General features: G+C 44.5%; 1 protein-coding gene and 1 pseudogene across 2 annotated transcripts in view; one reads left to right on the forward strand and one right to left on the reverse strand.

Annotated features, from left to right (window-relative positions):
• The window catches only part of LOC147033529 (zinc-binding protein A33-like), a 276088-nt pseudogene that overhangs the window by 253996 nt on the left and 9113 nt on the right, over positions 1–12979 (forward strand). The gene's annotated exons all lie outside the window — the stretch shown is intronic.
• LOC147033530 (E3 ubiquitin/ISG15 ligase TRIM25-like) overlaps positions 1–12979 on the reverse strand; it is a 295818-nt gene that overhangs the window by 70211 nt on the left and 212628 nt on the right. The window lies entirely within an intron of this gene.

Here is a 12979-nt window from a genome sequence, read left to right on the forward strand (position 1 = left end):
AAAAAGTTGTACACCATGGATACATCTTCATTAATTACCCCTCATTATTTTCTTCTTTACCACATTTTATTTCTTCTTTATTCCTCCCTTCTTATTTTTCTTTCTTTATTCATTTCCCACCACACTTTCTCACCCTTTTCTCCTCCCTTTCCACAAATCCTCTCCCTTATAATTTTCCTGAAAGCTTTCTTTCTGTTTTGACCTCCACATCTATTGTGTGTGTGTTCATAAAGCATAACATTTTCTCTGCTCATTCCCTTACCACCACCTCTCTCTCGCTCTCTCTTTGTCCCATCCTCGCTCCACCCCTTCTAATACAGTGCCGCATCCTCGCACAGTGCGCTCTCTCTCTGTCTGTCTCTCTCTCTCTCACACTCACACTCATACTCACACTCACACTCACACACACACGCCGGTCGGCGGCGCTGGGTCGCCGAGCATGGAAAATATAAGATATAGAGCAAAATGGATGTCATATAGCGGATAGTGAATCACCTTAAGATTATGCATGTCAAATCTCATCCAGTTCCATCTACTGATAACTACTCGGTATCCATTTGAATGAAAAGTACCGAAAATGCGGTTTGAAATCGGAAATCCTCAAAGTTTGAGGGGGTGCTGTGGGTGAACAAAGATCTAAATCGAAAATCCAGCTTGATCGTTTGTGCACAATGCATTCCAGACGATTAGTGTGAATTTTCATGACCATCCGACCATAACCCTAGGAGTAGCATTTGGTGCGAAGGCACCTCCAGCTCTCGCATATTATAGATTTTTTTCACTAATTGACCTTTGACCCCCTGACCTAAGCGAAATTGGTCAATATGTCCTGAGGCAAAGTTGTAGTACTCATTGAGTGCCATGAACCTGCAAAATTTCATTCGTATCGATGCACTCACCTGGTCGCTAGGGTGCCTTCAATTTTCGCTAATTTTCGCGCATACCCGAATTGTAGGGGGCACTGTGGGTAAAGTATTCCATATATCATAAAAACCGGAATATATTTGATAGAGCATCACCTGTAGATCATTCCTGCCAAATTTCATAACCCTACGTGGGATAACGCTGTGGGTAAAGTATTTCATATACCATAAAACCGGAATATATTTGATAGAGCATCACCTGTAGATCACTCCTGCCAAATTTCATAACCCTACGTGGGATAATGGCTTTCGGAATTGATTTCGCGTGAACGGTACCGATTTTGATGGTTTTTCGGTTGTTGCTAGGGAACCAAAGCGTCCCTAGCAACCATCACAATTTCCAAAGCACTTGGTCATAAGATGTACCAACCACCCGAGTTTGGTCAAAATCGGCCCACGTTTACTACCAATTATGCTGATGACAAACAAACAAACATCCAAACAAACAGACAGAATTACTGACAATAAGGGTCACCTATTTCGGTGACCCAACATGTGTGTGTTCATAAAGCGTAACATATTCTCTGCTCATTCCCTCACCATCACCTCTCTCTCACTCTCTTTGTCCCATCCTCGCTCCACCCCCTTCCAGCACAGTGCTCTCTCACTCACTCACTCACTCTCTCACTCTCACTCCTCTCTCTCTCACTCACTCACACTCTCTCTCACACTCTTTCTCACACTCTCTCTCACACTCTCTCTCACACTCTCTCTCACACTCTCTCACACTCTCTCACACTCTCTCACTCTCTCTCACACTCTCTCTCACACACTCTCTCACACACTCTCTCACACACTCTCTCACATACTCTCTCACATACTCTCTCACTCTCTCACACTCTCTCACACTCTCTCACACTCTCTCACACTCTCTCACTCTCTCTCACTCTCTCTCACACTCTCTCACTCTCTCTCACACTCTCTCACACTCTCTCACACTCTCTCACACTCTCTCACACTCTCTCTCACACTCTCTCTCTCACACTCTCTCTCCCACACTCTCTCTCTCACACTCTCTCTCACACACACTCTCTCACACACACTCTCTCTCACACACTCTCTCACACACTCTCTCTCACACTCTTTCTCACACTCTCTCTCACACTCTCTCTCACACTCTCTCTCACTCTCTCTCACACTCTCTCTCACACTCTCTCTCACACTCTCTCTCACACTCTCCATCACACTCTCTCTCACACACTCTCTCACACACTCTCTCACACACTCTCTCACACACTCTCTCACATACTCTCTCACATACTTTCTCACTCTCTCACACTCTCTCACTCTCTCTCACTCTCTCTCACACTCTCTCACACTCTCTCTCACACTCTCTCTCACACTCTCTCTCACACGCTCTCTCACACGCTCTCTCACACACTCTCTCTCACACTCTCTCTCACACTCTCTCTCACACTCTCTCTCACACTCTCTCTCACTCTCTCACACACTCTCACACACACTCTCACACGCACTCTCACACGCACTCTCTCACACACTCTCTCACACACTCTCTCACACACTCTCTCACACACTCTCTCACACACTCTCTCACTTTCTCACTTTCTCACTCTCTCACTCTCTCACTCACACACATGAAAACATAAACGTGTGTGTGTGTTCATAAAGCATAACATATTCTCTGCTCATTCCCTTACCACCACCTCTCTCTCTCGCTCTCTCTCTTTGTCCCATCCTCGCTCCACCCCCTTCTAATACAGTGCAGCATCCTCGCACAGTGCACTCTCTCATTCTATCTCACTCTCTCCTTCTGTGTCTGAACATACGTATCTGGATGGTGGTTATACCCGGATAGTGGTTATCACTGCACATATCCAGACAGTGGTTATGTTTTGATCGTGCTCATCTCCATACGTGTCTGAATGGTGGTTATGTTCGGACGGACTCTCCCCTCACGTTGCGTTCCCCTCACACTTCTTTCCCCTTCCTTCACACTGCCTTCCTTCCCCGCACCCCTCCCTGCTCCCACACCCCTACTTGCTCCGCCCCGGATCCTCACTACTCCAACCCTCCTTGGTCTTCCTACCTCCTCGCTCCCCCCTCCCTCTTCTCTCTTTTCACCTCCACCTCCTCTCTCCCCCCGCTCTTCGCCCCCCCCCCCCCTTAGTCAGCGAAGCAACGGGTGGCATTTGCTGGCATTACAAAAATATTACAAATAAATATAGTATCACCAATATTGCGAATACATTTACACAGTGTTATGATTGAGTAAATCATCAAGATAACGATGAGCAATGACGAGATAAGGATGCGGGTAAACGGGAGAGAGATAATGATGGGAATGAGAATGCAAGGAATGACTTGAGACCGTGATGTACAAATGTAGACTCGTTACCAAACAAGATGGCAGAACTGGAAATGTTAATGAGCAGATTGAAACCAGATGTGGTTGTGATAACTGATATGAGACGACACCCAAGTCGAGCTCTACGATGACAACCACACCTGCCAAATTTCATGCTTTTATCATCAAGTGCACTACACCTTCACACATTTCACATATCTGCTAGAATATACCAGGAAACAGCATTTTTACCAACTTGGAATCTGATACCCAGAGGAATATCAGAGGAGTTGCTGTGGATACAAAAACCTCCTTGTCCATTCTAGAAGTGGAAATGGAAACATTTTTAAGAATCCCTTTGTTGCTCTGTGTGTCACATCATGATGAGGAGAAACTGCTCGTTGGATGTGTGTACCACAGTCCATCCAGTGGAACCCACAATAATGAAGCACTGAACAAACTTCCGAGAATGATAGTCAATAGACAGGAGCCTCATATAATAATAGTTGGAGATTTTAATTTTCTGGGTATTGATTGGGAAGTATGGTACCTCGGTGTTACACCACATCACCCAGCACATCAATTTATTGAGACACTGCTGGACATTTATTTTCATCAGCATGTCACCGAAACCACACGACACCGCCAAGGGCAGGAGCTGAGCATTTTGTGTCTGGTGATAACTAATGTGAATGAGATGATTAAATCTCGATGGAATACCGAGCCCCACTTGGAAGTAGTGACCATTGCTGCATGAGTGTGGAGCTCAGTTTGTGCATTGTGGAAAACGGTCCCAAACATGAACCCAGATTGAAGCTGAATTATGAGCAGATGAACTGAATTATGAGCAGATGAGACGACACCCAAGTCGAGCTGAAGGGGATTATGAGCAGATGAACCAGAAACGTATGGAGGTAAAATGGGAATATGATCTGGCAGAGTTAATCTGTGAAGAGTCATGGTGCTTCCTTTGAGATAACATGGAGACAACCATGGACAAATGTATTCCCAATAGTTTACCGACTAGGAATAGATGAAAACAGCGAAACATCACCCACAAAACAATGGCACAGTCTCAGACAGGAAGAAAGGGAAGGGTTGGAGAAAGCACAATGAGACAGAGTGACCTTGATCATGACAAATATGTTAAGAAGAGAAATAACCCCACCAGATGACACGACAAAATGTAAAGACTTTGAGGAGAGTTTTGCTGACAGAATAAGTACAAACCCAAAACGATTTTGGAAATTTGTAGACAGCAAACTCAAAACAAGGATTGGAGTTGGTAATTTAATACAACCTGATGGGAAAGTTACAGAGGATGACAGAGTAAAGGGAAACACCAAATGACTATTTAGTAGGGTCTTCACAGAGGAGAATAAAGTAAATGTGCTGAAACAGGAACGACGCCACATTGGACCTGCACTGGTGGATGTCAACAGGACTGAGGAGAAAGTAAGGAAGAAGCTCCTGAATCTAAATGGCAGCAAGTCAGAAGGACCACATTGTTTCCACACTCGATGTCTCAATGAAATGACAAACACCAGCACAGGTCCCTTGAGACTGATATTCCAGAAATCTTTGGATGAAGGCATTTTAACTGAAGATAGGAGGATTGCAAATGTCACCCTGATCCACAAGAAATGGGGTAAAAAAAAAAACTTACTTAAAACTACCGCCCTGGAAGTCTCACTTTAGTGGCAGGAAAATTCATGGAGAGTGTTGTGAGGGATGCTGTGGTGAAGCACATGACAACACATGATCTGTTTACGGACAGCCAGCATGGACTTCCAGCAGATAATTTATGTCTCAACTACTTTGCGTCTTTGAGGAACTGCCTCGATTGAACACAGGGATCCTGTAGACATCATGCACTTGGATTTACATAAAACATTCGATGCTGTACCAGACAGAAGGCTCCTTGAAAAAATGGCAGTATGTGGAATTTAAGGGAAGCTCCACAGATGGATTGAGGCATTCCTTTCCGGCAGAACATGAGTGGACATCAATGTGATGAAATCTGAATGGAAATCAGTTGAAGGTGAAGTCTCCCAAGGGAGTGTACTGGGACGTTTGCTGTTCGTGCTGTTCATCAATGATGTACCAGATGGCTTCATAAACTCTGTGTATTTTTACTGATGACACGAAAATCTCGATGTCAGAAAATTTGAACAAACCAAACACATGGTCAGAAAAATGGCAATTCACCTTAAACTCAAACAAATGCGAAGTACTACATATCAGAAGATCAAATACATTGACTGCTTATCAGATGAGTCGAATAGACTTCCAGGAAGTACAAGAAGAGAAGGACTTTGGGATGGTGATTGATTCAGAGCTCAAATTCCACAAACATGTTTCAGCAGTTGCAGTAAAAACAAACCAGATACTTGGAATTATCAAAAGGACATTGACAAATTTGATAAAAGATATTCTCCCTGTAGTGTACTCAACCCTGGTTAGACCACACCGAGATTACAGCAATATCATTTGGAATATGAGATACAAAATGGAGATGGTGCAGTGAAGAGCAACAAGACTGATTCCAGCACGACGTGGTGTGACAACTGAACATCGATGACAAGACCTAAATCTCCACTCTCTTCACCACAGCTGAAGAAGTAACATGATCACAGTTCACGAGATCACGGTTGGTGAAGTGAGAATACCAGCAGAGATGTTCTTAACTAGGGCAATCCACCAAAGTACCTGAGGACCCACATTCAAGCTGTATAGACACAGGTTGAGACTGGATATCAGAAGCAAGTTCTTCATTCAGAGGGTTGGAACATGGATTGGAACAATCTCCCTGAAAGTGTGGTTGAAGGAAAATCGATTCAATCCTTGAAGGTCACACTGGACATTCATTGGTGGAATCAAAGGTTCCTGACCGACAAACCTAAACACATGCACAAGTGGTATGGAAAGTATTCCCAGGTTTTGTAAAGACCAGGATGATTACAGAAATATTCCTTCTTTCTCATATACTGATGAGAATAACAACACAGCAAATCTGTAACGTAAATCTGCAACGATGTGTGGAGCGGGGTTACTTTCATTGTGTAAAATGAACCAAGGTCCCAATATGAACGGGGGATCGGTACTTTCATTGTGAAAATGAACCAAGGTTCCAATATGAACCGAGGATCGGTACTTTCATTGTGTAAAATGAACCGAGGATCGGTACTTTCATTGTGTAAAATGGAACAAGGTACAAATATGAACCGAGGATCGGTACTCTCAATGTGTAAAATGAACCAAGGTACCAATATGAACAGAGGATCGGTACTTTCATGGTGTAAAATGAACCAATGTACCGATATGAACTGATGATTTGTACTTTCATTGTGTAAAATGAACCAAGGTTCCAATATGAACCGAGATCAGTACTTTCATTGTGTAATATGAACTGAGGATTCCCTTTTCTCTGTCTTGGTATTCTTATAATGGGCTTTGAGCTCGTGTTTCGATAAATGGATTGGCAATAAATTAAATGTAAAACACCAGGTGGGTCGACTCAGCCTGTCATCCTTCCGAGGTTGGCAAAATGAGTACCAGTTCCCAGAAAATGATGCAGCGTTGCAACACCAGGCTACCTACTACAATAACAAATAAAATGAATACGGAACATGTCTTTAAAAAATGAAAGTCTATTCTTTCAATTTCCTTGTGGATTTCAATCTTGTGGAGGATCCTGTTCCAGGACCGATCGCGTTGGGATGGAACCAAACCTGAAAAATTGAGCTTCGTGTTCCACATCACTGAGACACATCTTGAGCTTTCGATACAGTCTGTCATCCTGCCTTGCTCTCCAAACTCTCCTCCTGTGGGAAAGTAACTCCACTCTTGGATTACTGACTTCTCCACTCTCGTAGACAACATGTGGCTCTCAACGCAATCCTTTCTTCTTCTCTCTCTGTCGAGGCTGGAGTTCCCCATTCCAGTGTTCTCGATCCAGTCCGATTCTTAATCTTCATCAACGATCTCTGACTCTCTCTCAACAATCCTATTTGATGATGACTTCACCCTCTGCCATGACATTTCTCAACATTCGGACAGACAGGCTGGAGCCTCTTTCCTCTCTTCAGACCTTGACACATTCACAAAATAGTCACGTACTTGGAATATATCTGTCAATCTTGACAAATATCACACTCTCACAATCTCTCTCCAAAAATACCGTTTGGAACCCCCCTCCCCACTCCACATACTTTCTAAACATTCATCTTGAGTTCAGTTTCTCAAACAGGTGGTTCTCGTAATCAGCCATGATCTTTCTTGGGTAAACCACATTTAAAAGTTAGCCTCCAAACACAGTCTGCACATCTTCCTGGGCGTCCTGGACCGGGGATTGTCCGTTGTACCAAGACCTTCCTTGGTATTCCTCAACACCTATCCACTTACAAGGTCTTCATCGGCAGCTCGATGGACCTTTTCTACCCCCGTTAAACCTCGACCCCAACCCAAACAACAATCCCACATCCTCCTACATTTCCAGTTTTTCCTTCCTGAGAGTTTGATTCTTCATCCGTGTTATGAACCCCATGCATCCTTCTCGAACTCTTCCTTCCTCCCCACATCATTATTTATCCAAGTCTTCCTCCACTTTATCCTTCTTCATGAAACTTTCAAATGTGCCGTTGGTGTCCCTCCCTCCTCCCCTCATCCCCTCATCCCTTCCTCCCCTTTTCCCCTCCTGCCCTTTTCCCCTCCTGCCCTTTTCCCCTCCTGCCCTTTTCCCCTCCTGCCCTTTTCCCCTCCTGCCCTTTTCCCCTCCTGCCCTTTTCCCCTCCTGCCCTTTTCCCCTCCTGCCCTTTTCCCCTCCTGCCCTTTTTCCTCCTGCCCTTTTCCCCTCCTGCCCTTTTTCCCTCCTCCCCTCCTCCCCCCTCCCTCCCCTCTCCTCCCCCCTCTCCTCCAACCTCTCCTCCTCCTCTCTGCCATCCTCCCCCTCCTCCCCCTATCTGCTATTCCGTTCTGTTCCATTTCGTGTTTATCTTTTCCACGAACCTTGACTCGGGATACAAAAATAAAAAGTGTGTGTGTTTGTTTGTGTGTGTGTGTGTGTGTGTGTGTTTGTCCATTTGAACGGGGTAACTGTTGGTCGTGGAGATGGTAACGTGTATGTAAATAAATAAATCGATGTGGAATTTTGTGATGGAAATTATAAAATTATAGAAATACTTCGTCAATGATTGGAGGTGGTGTGTGTGTCGTGGAATCGTTTACAATAAATAAATAATGGGAGGTGGTGTGTGGGTCGTGGAATTGTTTACAATAAATAAATAAATAAGTGGAAGAGGTGTGAGGGTCGTGAAACTGTTTACAATAAATAAATAATTGGAGGGGTGTGTGGGTCGTGGAATCATTTACGATAAATAAATAATTGGAGGTGGTGTGTGGGTCGAGGAATTGTTTAAAATAAATAAATAATTGGAGGTGATGTGTGGGTCGTGGAATTGTTTACAATAAATAAATTAATAATTGGAGGTGGTGTGTGGGTTGTGGAATCGTTTACAATAAATAATTAGAGGAGGTGTGTGGGTCGTGGAATCGTTTACAATGAATAAATAATTGGAGGTAGTGTGTGGGTCGTGGAATCGTTTACAATAAATAATTGGAGGAGGTGTGTGTGTCATGGAATCGTTTACGGTAAATAAATAAATAATGGGAGGTGGTGTGTGGGTCGTGGAATTGTTTACAATAAATAAATAAATAATTGGAGGTGGTGTGTGGGTCGTGGAATCATTTACAAAAAATAAATAAATAATTGGAGGGGGTGTGTGGGTCGTGGAATCGTTAACGGTAAATAAATAAATAATTGGAGGAGGGGTATGGGTCGTGGAATCATTTACGATAAATAAATAATTGGAGGTGGTGTGTGGGTCGTGGAATTGTTTGAAATAAACAAATAATTGGAGGAGGTGTGTGGGTCGTGGAATCATTTACAATAAATAAATAAATAATTGGAGATCGTGTTTTGGTCGTGGAATCGTTTACAATAAATAAATAATTGGAGGTGAGGTGTGGGTCGTGGAATCGTTTACAATAAATAAATAATTGGAGGTGGTGCATGGGTCGTGGAATCGTTTACGGAAATAAATAAATAATTGGAGGAGGTGTGTGGGTCGTGGAATCGTTTATGGTAAATAAATAAATAATTGGAGGTGGTGTGTGGGTCGTGGAATCGTTTACAATAAATAAATAAATAAATAATTGGAGGTGGAGCGTGGGTCGTGGAATTGTTTATGGTAAATAAATAAATAATTGGAGGTGGTGTGTGGGTCGTGGAATTGTTTATGGTAAATAAATAAATAATTTGAGGTGGTGTGTAGGTCATGGAATCGTTTACAATAAATAAATAATTGGAGCTGGTGTGTGGGTCGTGGAATTGTTTATCGTAAATAAATAAATAATTTGAGGTGGTGTGTGGGTCATGGAATTGTTTATGGTCAATAAATAAATAAATAATTGTAGGTGGTGTGTGGGTCATGGAATCGTTTACAATAAGTAAATAAATAAATAATTGGAGAAGGTGTGTGGGTCGTGGAATCGTTTACAATAAATAAATAATTGGAAGTGGTGTGTGGGTCGTGGTATCGTTTTGCAATAAATAAATTAATAATTGGAGGTGCTGTGTGGGTCGTGGAATCGTTTATAATAAATAAATAATTGTAGGTGGTGTGTGGGTCCTGGAATCGTTTACGGAAAATAAATAAATAATTGGAGGCGGTGTGTGGGTCGTGGAATTGTTTATGGTAAATAAATAAATAATTGGAGGTGGTGTGTGGGTCGTGGAATTGTTTATGGTAAATAAATAAATAATTGGAGGTGGTGTGTGGGTCGTGGAATTGTTTATGGTAAATAAATAAATAATTGGAGGTGGTGTGTGGATCATGGAATCGTTTACAATAAGTAAATAATTTGAGGTGGTGTGTGGGTCGTGGAATTGTTTATGGTAAATAAATAAATAATTGGAGGTGGTGTGTGGGTCGTGGAATTGTTTATGGTAAATAACTAAATAATTTGAGGTGGTGTGTGGATCATGGAATCGTTTACAATAAGTAAATAATTTGAGGTGGTGTGTGGGTCGTGGAATTGTTTATGGTAAATAAATAAATAATTGGAGGTGGTGTGTGGATCGTGGAATCGTTTACGGTAAATCAATAAATAAATAATTGTAGGTGGTGTGTGGGTCGTAGAATCGTTTACAATAAGAAAATGAATAAATAATTGGAGAAGGTGTGTGGGTCGTGGAATCGTTTACAATAAATAAATAATTGGAGGTGGTGTGTGGGTCGTGGAATCGTTTCCAATAAATAATTGGAGGTGGTGAGTGGGTCGTGGAATCGTTTTGCAATAAATAAATTAATAATTGGAGGTGGTGTGTGGGTCGTGGAATCGTTTACAATAAATAAATAATTGGAGGTGGTGTGTGGGTCGTGGAATCGTTTATGGGAAATAAACAAATAATTGGAGGCAGTGTGTGGGTCCTGGAATCGTTTACGGTAAATAAATAAATAATTGGAGGCGGTGTGTGGGTCCTGGAATCATTTATGGTAAATAAATAAATAATTGGAGGCGGTGTGTGGGTCGTGGAATTGTTTATGGTAAATAAAGAAATAATTGGAGGCGGTGTGTGGGTCGTGGAATTGTTTATGGTCAGGTCAGGTATGGGAGCATGTGCCAGAACAGCGCGTTGCTGCGTCCACTTTCCGCCGGTACTCCAGGGGCCTCCGTCTGGCTATCCCCCAGACAGATGCCAGGCCCATCCCCATCTCCTTGAGATGATGGTCAACCTGCTGCAACCATGAGGCATGTGGTCGGCCCACTGGCCTCCTCCACTCATGAGACTCCCTCGCTGAGAGATTCTGGTGAGCAGGATCAGCGTCAGGAAAACGAGCCACATGTCCATACAGCCGCAACTGATGCTCACGGACTATGCAGGTCAAAAATCTCATCCGAGTCTCCCTCAGCAATCGCTCGTTGGACACAAAATCCGACCAGCGATAGCCAAGGATTCTCCGAAGACACCTGGTACCAAAGGAATTAAGTCTCCGTCTCAGATCCTTGGTCAGAGTCCAAGTCTCGCATCCACAGAGCAAGACTGGAAGTACCAAGGACCTGAAGACTCGGACTTTCGCCCTCCCGCACAGGTACCGGCAGCGCCACACCCCATGATCCAGTGAATCCATGACTCCCCAGGCCCGACCCAGACGTCTATTGACCTCTGACTCGCAGCCAGCAGAGACATGAATATCACTGCCAAGGTAAGTGAATCTCTCCACGACCTCAACATCCTCACCACAAGCAGACACAGACAGGACAGCAGCATCCAAGATGTCACCGAAAGCCTGGATCTTAGTTTTGACCCAAGAAACCCGTAATCCCAGCGGCTCCGACTCCTCATTCAGCACCTCGAGGGCCCCCAAAAGGATGTCTAAAGTCTCCGCAAAGATGACTGCATCGTCTGCAAAATCAAGGTCCGAGATATTGTCATTCCCAAACGATGCACCGCAACTTGATCTCTCCGACATCCTCCCTAAAATCCAGTCCATACAAGTGCTGAAAAGTGTGGGGGCAAGTACACATCCCTGACGAACTCCAGTAACAACTGGAAATAAGTCAGAGGTGGAACCACCACACTTCACAGCACTCTCAGTAGCAGAGTCGAGTTCAGACATCAGATCGATCAGTTTTGGTGGCACCCCACGAAGACCAAGAATCCTCCTGAGGACATCCCGATTCACTGAATCGAACGCTTTACAGAGATCAACATAGGCTGCAAGCAGCCCCTGCCGAAACTCTCGTCTGCGTTCCGTGAGGACACGAAGGGCAAGGATACGGTCAATCGTTGACCTCTTTGGTGTAAAGCCTGACTGCTCTGGACGCTGGTGCTCAAGCAGATGGTGGCGAACCCTATCAAGAATTATCCGAGCAAAGACCTTGCCTGGCACTGAGAGCAGCGTCACCCCTCGGTAGTTGTTGCAGTCTTGGCGATCACCCTTCCCTTTCCAGAGAGGGACAACAAGGCCCCTCTTCCAGTCAGTTGGGATGATGCCTGTGTTCCAGGCAGAGCACAAAACTGCATGCAACGACACGAGTGCAGCATTTCCACCAGCCTTGAGAAGTTCGGCATGGATGCCACAGATCCCTGGAGCTTTGCCCTGTTTCAACTGGTTCACCGCAGCCCGTGTTTCCACAAGCGAAGGTGGACCACAGTTGATTCGAGGGTCAGCAACAGGGATTGTAACACCCTTGACGTCCAACTCGACAGCTGGGGGATCAGCCTGGTACAACCGCTCAAAGTAACCGGCCCAGCGGGCCTTCACTTCAGACTCCTCTGTCAAGAGCCTACCACTCTCTGCTCCAACGGCAGTGCTCCGAGGGATGGGCTTGGATGAACGTAATGCGCGAATTCCCCTGTAAGCGGGACGAGAATCACCTGTCCACAGGTGATGCTCCACCCCTCACAGATTCCTCGCACATAGGCCTCCTTGTCCACCCTCAGTGCACGTACAGTTTTACGCCTCAGCTCCCTGAATAGCTCAGCTCTGCCATTCAGCCTGGCCCTGCGACTCTGGTCAATGGTAACCAGTGTCCCTTGAGAGACAAAATTCTTCTTTGCCCTGCGGTGAGTTCCAAGACATCCACCGGCAACATCAAGGACGGTGGTCTTGAAGGCGCTCCACAACTCTTCAGGACCCCCCAAAGCACCCAGACCCCTCAAGTGTCCACTCAGCCTGTTCGCAAA

Source organism: Eptatretus burgeri, chromosome 2 (assembly GCF_056783735.1).
Source record: "Eptatretus burgeri isolate ZD-2024b chromosome 2, Ebu_testis_v1, whole genome shotgun sequence".
In the NCBI taxonomy this organism is placed as follows: Eukaryota; Metazoa; Chordata; class Myxini; order Myxiniformes; family Myxinidae; genus Eptatretus; species Eptatretus burgeri.